The sequence below is a fragment of the Dipodomys merriami genome, unplaced genomic scaffold (genome assembly GCF_024711535.1).
Source record: "Dipodomys merriami isolate MVZ:Mamm:240054 unplaced genomic scaffold, mDipMer1.0.p SCAF_113, whole genome shotgun sequence".
Lineage (NCBI taxonomy): Eukaryota > Metazoa > Chordata > Mammalia > Rodentia > Heteromyidae > Dipodomys > Dipodomys merriami.
In genome coordinates this window covers 423,169-438,515 of record NW_027202416.1, presented here as the reverse complement: position 1 = coordinate 438,515, position 15,347 = coordinate 423,169, and the positions used below count along the sequence as shown (strand labels likewise).

Sequence of the window (15,347 nt, the reverse complement as noted above, 5' to 3'; positions counted from 1 at the left end):
GTGAATGACGCTCCTATAAAATTAGACAGCATCATTTCAGAAGACTGACTTTATTTAATATTTATGAAACATTGCATACAGAATGCAATAATTTCAGGATATTGATTGATTTACTTAATAGTTTGTTAACCATGAAAACAAAAAGATTAATTTCATGGAGGCATTATAAATACACAAGAATTGGTAGGAATGTAGTCTATTTAACTGAATAATGTCTAGACATCTCTGGCACTCTATAAAGATATACATTTACTACCATCTGTATGTCAATCTGTTCTTATTTTGTCAACCGCTGGGGCTCGATTTCAGGTACTCGGGACTGCCTGTCAGCTCAATTTGCCACAGGATGGCAGGCTGACACTGACCCATTCATGAATTGGGCCTTGAAGGCTGTGAGTTCAGATGCCAGCACTCCCAAAAAATAAATCGTGTAGTAAGAAGCTGATGGTGACACATGTTTTCCTTTTCTGTGAAAGTCCTGGGTGTCAGGAAGGACGTGCAATACATATGCAAACCTATATCCTATGTAATCAATGTAATCACTGTTCTATTTGTCATAATAGTTAATAAAATGAGTAGTCAATACATGAATAAAACAAAAAATAAAATAACTACACTGAATGCAATATGGAATCAACATATGTTTAAAAATATAAATCATATATTTAAAATGTAAACAAATAATATGTTTTCTAGTGGTGGGCATCTATTTCAGGCCTAAGAAACAGACTTGAATTTCTTGAATTCAAGGAGGCAAGCTTCCCTTTCCCACACAGTGCAACGGCAGGGTTACCTAGACCATGAGTTCAAATCCCAGTCCTGGCAGAAAAAAAATGGCATCTCTATGCTATGTGATGCCCAATTCGTAGGTATTTCATTTGGCCTCCATTTAATGAAGGTGATTGTTTAAATGCTTCATAAAGTATTAATAATATCGACCAGTGTCCTATTATGTAATTGTGTATAATTTTATCCTCGAATCATTCAAGTACTGCCCATTTTATCATGACATACATCACATTCCTTTGGTAATCATATGAATAGGAATGAATTTCATAGGATCTCCTGCCATTTGTTGGTGGCAGGACCAGGATTCAAGCTGTGGGCTCCTGCTCCAACCACTTAAACCTGAGGATAGGGAACTCACAGGTCTGTCCAAGAACATCAGCAAAACCAGGCATCAGTGACTCTCAGCAGTCCTCCTTAAAGTTACAAGGCTGTGAAAGGAAGATCATGGTCAAAGTCACCCTAGGCAGGAAAGTCCTTGAGACTCCTGTCCAACTTGTGCCATCAAAGACAGAAGTAAAGCCGTGTGGCTCCAGTGGTAGAGAGCTAGCCTTGATCAAAAACAACTCACAGATTGTGCCCAGATCCTGAGTTCAAGGTCTGGGAACAAACAGACATACACAACAATCTGTGCAGCCATCCTGCTAAAGTGGGTCACTCTCTTGTCCCCAACTGGATTGGACAGAGTTCCCTGGGAAAGGGGCTGCCGTCATTTTGACTCCACCCATTCTGCCTGCACCAGAAGATTCCAGCCACACCTCTATTGTTTCATGGTTCTTTCTGACCAATGGGATACAAGAATGGTGGCCACACCCACATTCCTTGCTGCCCAGTAGCACCTTGATTCGCTCTGTTTGTTGACACCACTACCTCCCCTCCGACCCGGACCTCGCCTCCCCTGTGCCCCACAGTCTGGCCCATGCCCTGCCACAAATGTGCCCCAGGGGTGGGGCTGGGGGTTGACCCGAGGATGCCACCCCCATCCCCAAGCGGCTAGTGTCCAGGATACGGGGAGATGCAGGTTGGGTGAGGAGTGCGCGCCAAAGATCCCCTGGCCTGGAGCAGTGGGAGCCACACAGCAGCACATCTGTGCCCTTCCACTCCCTGGTGGGAACCCAGTGGCTTTAATCAGAGGCGGGGAGCAGCATGACTACACCTGCCTTCTGGGTTTTTTCCTTTTTTTCTGGGGATGGGAGGTGTTGGATGCAGAAGATAGACACCCTTGCTGTGTGAGCCCTTGTCTTCTGTGCTGTCAAATTTTCACCTGAAGAGAGAGAGAGAGACAGAGAGAGAGAGAGAAAGAGAGAGAGAGAGAGAGAGAGAGAGAGAGAGAGAGAGAAAGAGAAAGAGAGACAGAGACAGAGAGACAGAGACAGAGAGACAGAGACAGAGACAGAGAGACAGAGAGATAATCTTTTTCCTTGTACAGCCTGACTGTGCTCAGGTGAGTGATCAGTTGTCAAATTGCAGGTACTGCATGGAGGAGTCTTCTGTCACCTGTCTGGATGTGTGTCTGTGTGTGTGTGTCTGTGTGTGTGTGTGTGTGTGTGTGTGTGTGTGTGTGTGTGTGTGTGTGTGTAGAAGTGGGTTGTAACAAGGAGGATGAAAGCTTTGGTAACTTCTACCTGTTATCTTTGAGGCATGTATGGGCTTCACAGCTGAGGTCTGGGGGCCTGGAAGGGTGAGAGGCTTGAAGGGGACACAGCACAGTTAAATTACAAGAACAAGGGATCTGTGTGCAAAGGAGCTGTGTACTCCCTTGGGCCTGGTTGGTGGCAGTGGGAGCTTGGGAGCACCTGGGAGTGTGGCCTGCAGGGGATGGCTTCCCAGGAGGACAAAGAGCATGGTCAACTCTTAGTAAGGATATGAATTCTGCTAGTATGGAGCGCAACAGCATAGGTCAGTCTCTGGGTCTTCTCATAATGATGTCTAATGAGCGAGGCCAACCCTATTTTAAATCTTGAGCTGTGATCTTCAGATCTCAGCGTCCTGAGACTCTGGTTCTTTTTGGTATATTAGGGTTTGACCTCAAAGCCTTAGGCTTGCCAGTCAAGTCTTCTACCATGCGAGTCAAGCTTTTCTGTCATGGGCATTTCTGAGATGGAGAATTAATATATGCTCATTCTGGGCTAGATCATGGTCCTCCTATCTGTGACAGACCTGAGCCACGAGGCCCGTTCTTCTGTAGTTGGGATGGTATATATGTAGCAACATGCTCAGTCATTGGTTTAGATGGATTGTTCCAAACTCAGTCTACGGCAGCCGATTCTTGACCAGAGGTGAATCTCTAGGTTGGGCCTCAACCATTGGACTTCAATTTCCTCATGGGACAGTTGTGAGGAAACAAGGGATTGATACAGAGGGATCTCTGGAGCAGGGACAGGCACAGAGGGAGGGGCCATCTGATACTGTTCTTGGCAATTCTGTGAGCATATGATAGGAAGATACCCGGAAAAATCTCAGATGGTGTGTGTTATTAACGGTGCAACAGTTATGTGATTATGAAACAAAACATGGCTCTCTTTCTTTATTACTCTATCCCCATGAGTAACGGGATCCTTCACTTTGTTCAGTTTTGAAGCTGGGGAAACTGAGGCATAGAGAAGCTGGGTGACAGGAAACTCCGCCTGACTTCTCTGCCATGCTCCCTAGTACAATGGGTGCTATTCAGTCCACTTCTTGTGGTGGGAAGTCCACTTCATTTCAGTCATGAGGCTTGAACTTTGGGCCTAGGGCAGCTCCCTGAGCTCCTCAGCTCAAAGCTACCATTCCACCCACTTGAGTCACAGCACCACTTCCAGTTTTTTGATGGTTCTTTGGAGATAAGGGTCTCACAGGTGTTCCTGCCCAGGCTGGCTATAAACCACAATCTTCATAGCTCAGCTTCCATTGTACTTAGGATTATAGGCCTGAGCCACCAGCACCTGGCTTAAGTGTAATTCTGACCTTTCTTTCTCTTTGTCTCTCAGGAACTGATTCAATGGGTGCTGGAGGAGGTGGTCCAGCATCCCCATGTGGCTGGAACCAAGGTGGTCCTCTCATTCTCGAGGTAGGCTGTCGGTCAGGAGCTGTCTCGTTCAGTCTGTTGTACCAGCTCCATAAGCTAAGTCCCTCTGTGTCCTGGCTACACTGTGACAGTTATACATTGTCCATCTAGCATTACTGGACTCAGTACTGTGTTCAATGTTCTTTTCTAGCAAAAATTCCTGGTTAAAATTATGATACAGAGTTATAGAATGAAAATGTAATGCCATCTTAAGAAAGTCATTTAGGGTTCTGGGAATGTGGTTTCATGGTATGGTGATTGCCTAGCATGCATGAAACCCTGGGTTCAATTCCTCAGTACCACATAAATTGAAAAGGAAACACTGGAAGTGGTCCTGTGCCTCAAGTGGTGGAGGGTTAGCCCTGAGGGGAAAAAACGCTGAAGAATAATTCCCAAGCACCGAGTTTCAGCCCCCGGACTTCCAAAACAACAGCAACAACAACAATGAACATTTAGTTAGTAAATGCGAAATAAAGAACCCATACTTGGAATATATAATTGCTCCTTCCATGCTGATACCTGACAATAGTTCCTCATACATGTACTTTACCTATGTTAGGATACTGTGTTGAAAAAAACCTTTTGTTCATTGGGTCACGGCAATTAATGCTAGGAATGTGCTTAGATGTCAGGTGAAGATTAATTCTGGAAATTCAAAGATTCTAGGCTTTTGAGTGGGGTCACTGCTAATCACAATGAGAAGGATAGTGTAAGTGAGATTCAGAAACTATTTTGGCCAGTCATCTTACAAAAAAAGCAGAGGCTAATTAACAGTTGTGACATAAGAGAAGGAATAACTCCAGATGGAAAGAATAAATGATAGTAACTAAGGTATAGCAGAACCCGTTCTAGGGAACCATTTTTGCTTATTAAAGAACTAGTTATCAACTAGGCTTATTCCTCATTGTCTTTAGCATTCAAAATCTCCTAGGCTAGTTCTTAATCTCTGTGTGATGAATGTATCTCCTTCTATGCTGATCTTTCATACCTGATCTCCTTTGCTTTCTAAAAATCTGTCTTGCTGTATTTATCTATGAACATTTATCTATGAACACCTACAATGATGAAAGAGGATGCTAATGTAAGAGTCCCATAGCTCATGAGTCATTTATGTAACAAAATGGAAAAGGAGGACATATTTATTGCTACCTTAATTATTCTGAAAAGCTGCAATGTCACATCATATGGTTCATATTTCCATTCTTTGTCTACATAGTGACATTAAGTGCACATAAATGCAAATATGAGCGGGGTGCTGGTGGCTCATGCCTGTAATCCTAGCTACTCAGGAGGTTGAGTCCATAGGATTGTGGTTCAAAGCCAGCCTGGTCAGGAAAGTCCATGAAACACTTATCTTCAATTAACCCCAGAAACCCAGAAGTTGTGCTGTAGCTAAAGTGGTAGAGTGCTCAAGTTATGCTGAAGAGCTGAGAGACAGTGCCCAGGATCAAGGTTCAATCCCCACAACCAACAAAAAAGTGCAAATATAAGTTTAAGTTTCCCCCAAAGGAATGATGAAGTCAATAGTAATCTTCCCAAATGATTTAGTAGTGCACATACTTTTACTGAGTTACTTGTTATGGCTTCTTTGCTAAACATATTCTCTTCTTCAAAAATTGTCAAATATTAGCTTTATAATAAACTTCATCTAATATTTCTAGGTTCAAAAGAGTAGTCCATAGAGTTGATGTCACTTAGCTTTCTTACTGTCTTAGTTCAAAGCCAACCCAGGCAAGAGAGTCTGTCCAACACTTATCTGTAATTAAACACCAAAAAAGCCAGAAGTGTTTGAAGTTTAAAAGTTGATACTCCTGGAAAAATAAAACCTAAGAATATAAAGGAGTCTGGGAAGTTCAATTTGCATCCAGCTTGGACAGTATAGGCTTTGAGACACTACCTATAATTAACCAGCCAAAGCTGGGATACCAGTCACGAGCAAGATTGCTGAATTACAGCTTTAAGTTTTTGCATACATACATACATACAAACATACACATACACACATAGGCACTTATAATAATCTAGACAGAGTTGCCAAAAATGGATGACATTAATTTATACATTTAGAAAAACCAATTTTTAAAGGTTTGGTTTAATATGGTATGAAGAGAGTAATTGTGTGACATCTTTCTTCTACCTATATGTACCACAGGAAGCCATTTCCTTATTTACGTGCCTCTGTATACATGGAGAACAATGCTAGGTTTGGGGTTTTTTTCAATTTTTTTTAATGGTTCATCCTAGAACTTGAACTCTTGGCATGGACAGGGTCTCTGATCCTGTTTATGCTCAACGCTCAAGCCCTACCACTTCAACCTCAGTGCCACTTGAGTCTGGCTTTTGCAGAGAAGTTTTTTGGAGATAAGATTCAAAGAAACCTTCCTGCCTGGGAAGGCTTTGAATCATAATTTTCCTATCTTAGCATACTGAATATCTATGATAGTTAAAAAAGTCTAAATATAAATAATATTAGCAAGTGTTCTGATCTCAAAAATACCAGTGGAGGAAAAATGATGCAGCTCAGTTTATTGTGGTGTTCTTTTCAGAACAAGGAGGGTGTCACATTAGCAGAGGTGTAGTATTTATTCAAAATAGAGATAAGGTATTCATGATGTGAATTAAGGAATTTTAAGGTGTCCCTTACAAGTTGGAAACTGTTGGGCTAGGATGACTTTATGGCATACATTTTGGGATTGATGGTCATAGACATAATAGCTTACTCTTATAAACAATTGCTTACTCTTGAAGAATTAATTATTACACATGCTTCACAGTTTTATCCTCTACAAGAATGTGGCTATTATTCTGTTTACTTCTCAATCTGTAACACCCCATTGGAAACTGCATCTATTGCAGAATTACTTAACATGCAAACAGGTACTGTTTTGAATCGCTTCGGAATGTTGAGAATTTAAAAATGAGTAGTTGTTAGTCATAGGAATTTTGAAGAACACATATATTCTGTCCTCTTAAAAACTTACTTACTTTTAAAATTATGTGTTTCCATAGTATTAAACTGGGTCCGGTCGTGGGGCCTGAACCCTGGGCCTGGGTGCTGTCCCTCAGCTCTTCAGCTCAAGGCTAGCGCTCTACCACTTGAGCTTCCGGCTTTTTTCTTTTTGCTTATGTGGTGCTGAGGAATCGAACCCTGGGCCTCAGGCATGCAAGGCAAGCGCTCTACCACTGAGCCATCTTCCCAGACCCTGTTTTCTGTTTTACAATGAGAAAGTACTATATTTATTCTTTTTTGAAAAATTTGGCAAGTATATTGTGAAAATAGTGTCTAGTTGGATAACATTCAAGTTGATGAACCTCTGATAAATAAGGGGTAATTAATTCAAATTAGAAGCCAAATAGCATTGATTTTTAAAATGTTACTATATAAAGAATAATATTTACTGTGCCAATACTGTAAAATTACATTTTATGCAGCTTATTTTTTCAATTTTATTATCAAATTGATGTACAGTGACTTTACAGTAATTGTAAGTTAGTGAATAAAAAACATTTCAAACTTGTTACCCCTCCCTCATTTTTCTCACAGTTTTCCTTCACCCCTTCACCCCTCACAAGTTGTAAAGTACATTTCCAACATATTGTCTTGTGAGTATTGCTATTGCATTGGTTTGCCTTTTGTCCTTTGTCTCACCATTATGCTCACCATTGTCTCACCATACAGAAGGGATAAACCATAGGGGAAAATCCCAAAGAAAACAGAAATCACATAGTTCATCAAAAACAACAACCACAAATGAAAAAAAATCTGGTTCCATATCTTGGAATTCATTTTGCTTAGCATCAGCTAATATGGTTACATATATGCATAACAAAGCCACTGGAAAATAATAGCTGCATGGATACTATATCATGAAAACAGCATGTTAACATTTTGATGGTAAAGGTGGCATTAGGATTGGTGAATTTGCGGTTCTAATAAAGGATTTTCAACAGTTTTAAATTTATGACAGGTAAAATTTAATAGTTCAAAATTTTTAATAACTTAGCCTATTAAGAAAATTTAAAATTGCCTGGAAGAATAGGCTTTCATGCAAAGAAATCCAAGGAGACTTAGTAGAGAGGGAGCAATGTGGATGAAGATGGCTCTTTTTCAAACTAAACAAACAAACCTCAGAAACCTTGCTGTAAATCCTGTAGGTTCCCTTGGAATTGTCCTTACCCAGGAACTATATTCTCACTGTTTGAAAGAAGGTTATATTGGAATTTAAATGAAAAGTTCTTAAAAAAATAAGGCATCAAAATGTGTGAATTTACCTTTAATTACCAAACAGTAATTCTCTGAAAAAGATAATTTGAGTCAAAATATTTAGGGAGAAAGTGCCCTCCACAATGAAAGAAGGTGTTGGGATTACACATTTCTGTTTGTAACACTTTCCACAATGTCTTTGGACGTGAAGCAGTGAAACACAGAAAAAAATTTGATTGGATACTTCAAACCAATGATTTCACATTTCTAAGTGGCTCACAAAAAATAATATTCTTATTAATATGAGGTAGTGAAGACTTCTTTTATTACATATGCCAAAAAGTTCAGAAAATAATTGAAAAAATGGAAAAATTAATAATAAAAGTTTTCTTAGAAGCCTTAGCTAAGCGTATTGACTTCAGCAGTGAAGGGAGGCCAAAATTTTTTGATGTAAATTGTGTTAGTATTTTTACTCCCTAAAGTGATTTTACAGAGCCCATTTGGCTCACTACAATGCAGAACTGATTGAATGAAGACATGAAAATACATTCCACATCCAAATGAGGCAACTTGAAGAGTTTTAAAAGAGAAATAATGAAGATGTAGCAGGGGTGGAGCCCGTATGGTCCTTCAGCTTCACTAGACTGGAAGCCAAGAAGCTGTGATTAATTGGAACTCTGGCAAGAGCTAAGAGTAGGACATAGAAGTAGGACATAGAAGCATTTTCCTTTTGTAACAGACACTTTCTTCCAAGGTATGGGTGATTTAACTCTATTCTCCTCCATACATCTTGGTGAACAAATGCAAGACCAAGAGAAAAATAATCTATTACAATAATTTTGCATAGAATAACTTCACTGTTCCTGATATGGTATCTAAGGAGAATCTTAAGAGAGAAGATAAAAAGTGCAGTATTTTTTGGTTTCCTCTAAGCATCTTCTTAGCAAAATATATCTTTGAGGTTAGACAATTCTGATTGAACCAACAAGTGATAGAGTACTTATTTTTGTGGGCACTTTAGACACAGGAAGTCTTTCAAGGTAAAAGAAAAAAATATATAGCCAAGTATTTGTGATCACAGCATCTTGGACTGTTTTCTGGAGACAAGGTTTTACATTAGATTTCTCCTTATTAACATAGATGTTGTTTCATGGCAACCAAATACAAGAGGGAATTTTATGGACTCACTTGGCCAATTAAACAGCATGAAAGAAGAAAATGGCAAATAATATTTAATAAAATTACTTTGACCAATTACTTTGCCAGAAGAAAGAAGGAAAAATATAATTCAAAATCAATTGACTTAAAAGTATGAAGAAAGAGTAGTGAAGAGAGATTAGAGAAAATATGGAGGATTGTTTTCTCTCCAGTGGATTAATGGGTTCTTGATCTTGTTTCTTCCATTCTACCTCACAAACTACCCAGTGTGTCTCAGGACTGGATTATCCAGTTCAGACAGAAAACTCCTAGAAGAAAGATACTGTATGCAGCTGATATAGGTGATTTATAACCTTAGACAATCTATTTAATTCTATTCAAAATTCTCCCCTATCCCAAACTTCCCTCTTTGAACAGCTTTGTTTGCTTTTCCCACGACTGCCCTTCATTAACTGATTAAAATTTTGAGTGGTCATATTCATACTATCTAGAGATTGCTGTTTGGTTGTGATTTTTGTGTGTTTTTGTTTCTAGTTGTGTTTTTAACTGAATTTTAAAAGTTTGTGCAATTGTGTTACAATTAAATATATCCATCTAATTGTCCAATGCTCCTAGATCAGAGTCACTCCTTCTATCATTCTCAACCAACCCTTTCTCCAAGATTTATTTCCAATTTACCACTTCCTTCATCTTATGTGTACATTCAGTATTCTAGCTGTATTTGCTCCTTGTTCATTTTTCATTCATTCTATGTCTTTAATTCCTCTTTGGTTTCAACTTCCTGGTAGTCATTCTGTTAAACTGTCTATTAACACTTTGAAAGGTTTATATACATTCCATGGAGTTTCAATCCTGCATATTCTTGAAATGATGTCAGCTTATATTTCCATAATTCATTCATCTGCAGCAACAATTTGCAAGACTGGAGACGGGAAGCACCTAAACATGATTTTTTCTCAACCATTTGAAAGATTAATCTCTAGTCAAAAAGAAAGTTAAAAAATGGCTTAGAATGTATTCCTAACTATGCTTTTTTATAAATGGCTTTGTACAATCGTGTGATTCTTTTATTTTACATGGAATAATATTTTCTACAACCTATAAGTTTTGGAAAAAGAAGAAAATTAAAATTTTTTCCAAGATAGGAATATGATAGAAATAGAAGATAGATATTATGTTTGTCATATCTCTGATTAATACCCATTTTCAAGACTTAAAGTCATATTTCTTACTATGTTAGACAGAGGGAAAACATAAAATAACATATGATAAGGCAACTATTTGTGATTGTTTAAAATGTACCTTATTAAATGATGAAATTTATTAGCTAACGTTTGGGTTTGAAATTTAGGAGGCTGACATATTGAACACATTTCTGAAAGTCCCATACTGAAAAACACAAATTGTGGCTGGTAATATTTCTACACTTTAATGAATGGTTGAACATGTTTGGAATTAGTGCTGTGTAAATAATTCAACTGTATTGTAACTTGCTCCCTACACTTGAAAAACTTGTAAAGTCACTAAATATCATCAACTTGTCAAATGTTATTTTGGCGAAAGTGATTTTAAAAAGTTTATTTGAAAAGGAATATACTTTCAGGAGATTAAATGTAGATTATCATTGGTTTGAGAGTGACATTTTTATACCACAGAACCATGTTGTACTGAAGTCCCAGTGTTTTGAAGCACTCCTTAGTGCTTCAAATCTTTTTCTGAATTACATTTGACCTCTAAGTCAAGTTTTCGGGCTTTGGTAGACCAATTATAGTTCTATCCTTCTAGGAACTATTTTTTGGCCCACTTATTTTGGACTAAAATCTTTAGTTAATCATAGGTGGGGGATATTAAAAATAATCTTATGACGCTTTGTGAACTTGTTCACTCATATGGGCTGGTCATCTGTAAATTGAATGTTTGAATTACAGTACTTTCTCTCAAATTTTGTGATCTCATCCTTCATTTTAAGTTGCCTTGCATTTCACAATTGCTTACTGCTAATTCCTGCATCTCAAGGAATTGGGGCCCTGAAATATAGGAAATGCGAAATTGAGATGGGTCTTCAATTACTTTGTGTTGATATATTGCATGGGCCTGGGTGAAAAGTCTTGCCCCTGTTATCTGATGATGCAGGTAACTGGGCCTTGGCATCCTAGGACCCATGGGTACTGCAGAAGAATAATATTTTTTAGACATCTTAGCAAAATTTGAGCATAATCAGTAAGAATGCTTCAGAAATATGGACAAAAACAGTTTGGGACAAGCAAGTTAAAATAATAAACAGAGCAGCAGAGTAAAATCCATTAGAGATTAGAGGAAAACATTGTTTTTTTATCATGTGGATTCAGAAGAGCAAGAACAGTTATAATGTATCACAAGTTTATACTAAAAAGATTGCATTGATACGTTTTCTAGTCTAATACATATTTGAAACCTAAATATTTATATTCCAATTCTATTTATTGGAGTAAATAAATATCAATTTATTGGTCAAATTATCAACTAATTCTAGTAAGTTTCATTGTGTGAAATATAAAATCAGCACATATAAATATAAAATATATAACTATATATAATATGATTAAAAGACACACATTTTGTATTGTTCTGTTGTAGTTACTGTATCAAAGGCAACTCTGTTTTAAAGTATGATTCCATTATCTCTACTTCAGTGTTTGATAGAATTAGACCTAAAGCTTTATCATTTGTAGATTTACAGCATGGAGGCAAGAGGAAACACTGTGATTAAAACATTATCAATTTAATGCCTAATAATGAGGAGAAACATATGCACTTCTCCTGCAACTATGAAAATATTTGGTGATAAAAAGGCAGTAGTGTAAGTTCCTGCTAGGAACTTACAGACAGGCCAGGACATTAAGTAATCATGGATACAAACAATTTTTTCACCTTCTTGGCTTTAGCTACTTTTAAATGAAAGGTATAATAAACAATTATATTTTGATAAAATACCTTCTCGTCTGAACAGTTCTGTTTGAACTGTTCATCTCTCTATGATCCCTTGTAACCAAGATTAGTTTTGTTCTAGTAAGAAAATCTTTGCTGTCAGGGTAAGGTATTCTGGTTGGTCTGTTCCCACATGGAAGAAGGGTAAAGGCTCAGGTAGACATTTGTTCCAGTAACACCTCATTTGGGAAAATGTCAACTGAAGAAGTTTAGAAGTAGCTCTTAAGCAACTCTTAGTTTGAATCCATTAGGTCCACAAAGCTGGATAAATAAGTACTTGAAAAAGCCATCACCTTTGGACCTAACTATAAATAATAGAGAGTATGATCAAATTCCAAATAAAAAGACAAGATATTCATTGGCAAAAACGTTTGCAAATGTGAGCAATTGACTGATCAATATAATTTTTTCCACTATTCACAGAATTTTAGGGAAATAAGATCGATAGCATTGTTAGGAACAATAAGGTTTCCTTGTTACAAGTAGGCACCCATAGATATAAGCCTGTATAAAGATTGCATCATTAACTATTATAATTAGAGGATATTACATGCTTCAGCAGCACGTATACTCAAATTACAATACAGAGATTAACATGGCACTTGCACAAGGATAATATGAAAATTTGAGAAGTATTCCATATTTTTCATTCTTCAGATGCAAGAAATGAAAAAAGTGATTAAAAAGTTGATTACAAAATTACAAGTGTAACAATACACGTAATTCATATAATCAAATTTAGTTTGACATCAGTGTATTAAATCACCTCAGAAAGGCGTTTACATAGCATAAACTTTACAAAACTTTTCAAATTAGACAACATTGTCATTTTATCCCAAAGAAAAATAATATTAAGACCTAGAAAAAAAGGAATCAAACTGTTTCTATATGGAATACAATCGGAAAGGACACATTAATGAACCTATATATTATAAAATAATATAGAATTCAAAGTATATATAGGAGAAAATAAATTATGAACATTATGCAAACATAGAATATAGAATATTTTAAAATATACTTTTTCAGACAAGCACCAGAAATATTTTGGTTTCTGTACTACTCATTTCAACAGGTAAATTAAAATTATTTCTTATTAGAAAATCACAAACACTGAAGAAATTATTGTACATGTTTACAAAAACTATTGAATACATTTTTCCATCCAAGGCAGGCAATTCACTTGGAAGAATTCCGCGGAATCAATGAATTTTTACAGTAAAATATTGGTGCTACCGGGCACTGGTGGTTCATGCCTATAATCCTAGCTGCACAGGAGACTGAGATCTGAGGATCATGTTTCAAAGCCAGCCTGGGAAGGAAAGTCTGTGGTACTCTTATCTCAAATAAACCACTAGAAAACTGGAAGTGGAGCTGTGTCTCAAGTGGTAGAGGGCTCACCTTGAGCTGAAGATCACAGGGATAGCTCCAGGACCAGAATTCAAGCCCCATGACCGACCAAAAAAAAAAAAAAAAACCCACAACAACAACAAAAATCAAACAAACAAAAATATTTGGGCTGGGAAAGTGGCTCAGTGGTAGAGCGCTTGCCTTGCATACATGAGGCCCTAGGTTCGATTCTTCAGCACCACATAAGCAGAAAAAAAAGCGGGAAGTGGTGCTGTGGCTCAAGTGGTAGAGCGCTAGCCTTGAGCTGAAGAGATGAGGGACAGCGTCCAGGCCCAGAGTTCGGGCCCCACGACCAGACCAAAAAAAATAAAAAAAAAAGAGTCCTTTAGTTTGGGCATTGGTATCTGTATCATGATGAAGTAAGAAAGAAGCCACTCTGGTATTATTCCACGTATATGCACTGTTCAGGAGTGTCCAGTGATCTACAGTTATTGCATGTGCCGCTTGAGACACCAACTCACTGACAATGTCTAAGTGTCCACCGTAGGCTTCTCAAAGAGGGGTATACTGATCATCATCCCTACTATTCACATAAGTGGCCTTTTGGGAAAGAAGTATCCGCACTGTAGTAAGCTGAATATTTTCAGCAGCCCAATGAAGAAATATACTGTTATCATTCTCCAATTTTTTTCTTGCAATTGATACCATTCCTTACTTTTTCATCTTGTTCCCCAGATTCCTAAGAATTGCCTAACCAGAGACTTTGAGTGCCAGTGGGAATGAGGTGTTCATGTATTTCCCTAATAGTTCACATTGGTTGAACTGGTCAGAAACATCTGGTGAATTTTCTGCAACTGTTTATTCACCATGATTTATTTTCTCTTTTTCCAATTTTACTATTCGAAATTATTCTAACTGGAGAGTAGGGAATTGATGGAGAGCAGAGGAAAGATATTCCTCCATATTCAAATGTACACACTGAAAATGAGGACCAGTGATGTCTTCATGTGCAGCTTATTCTAGGCATGAGAAAATAGGAAATAATGCCTTCCATATAAATGATTTGGGAAATGGCAGAGCAAAAAGTGAAATGATACAACCAAAAATATAAAAGCAAAATAAATTAGGATAATTATGGAGCAATCGTATTATCTATGAGAACCATGAAAGGGAGAGAGAAAGAAAGAGACAGATGTTTAGTGACGTAGCTAGCCACAAAATCCATGCCTCTGTTCAATTTGTAGAGCAAACAAAATTTTATTTTTTAAAAGAGATGGAAATCGAATTTATGTATTTACTTGAAGTTAGTAAATACATTTTTAGTAGCCTACGTAAAGAGACATAACTTTACCAAATTACAGACAGTAAAATAAATCCTTGATAGTTCTAATAACAGATCTGACTGAAATCAGTTGAATCATACTTTTCTTGTACGATGCAGGAATAAGAGGGTAGTAAAGCAGCTAGAGAAGGCAGGGAGATTGTATCTGTGACAAAACTTTGTGGAAATTGGTATTGAGGATCTCTTACTAGTGATCCACTTGCACTGGAATCATGATTCTGAAGTATTGCTTGCTGATTCTGAACTATTGATTTGATTATTATATTCTCCAAGAAGAAAATGAGAATTTATAGTGAAGGACTACTAATACATTTTGACCTTCTCATTAAGCACTTTCAATCATCAAAATCACATGAAGACAATAGACAGGACTACTTTTTAGATGAAAGCAAGTGTCTTATAAAAACAAGGAATGTATGTAGTCATGCAAAGGACTTCTATTTTACCAATGCCTTATACATTTTTCTAATCTTGGGTACCAATAAATAATGGAT

At 37.4% G+C, this 15,347-nt stretch overlaps 1 pseudogene; it reads left to right on the top strand.

Moving 5' to 3' along the window:
* The first annotated feature begins 12,711 nt into the window (after nt 1–12,711).
* On the top strand, nt 12,712–12,808 carry LOC138822623 (U6 spliceosomal RNA; annotated as a pseudogene).
* The last annotated feature ends 2,539 nt before the right edge of the window (nt 12,809–15,347 follow it).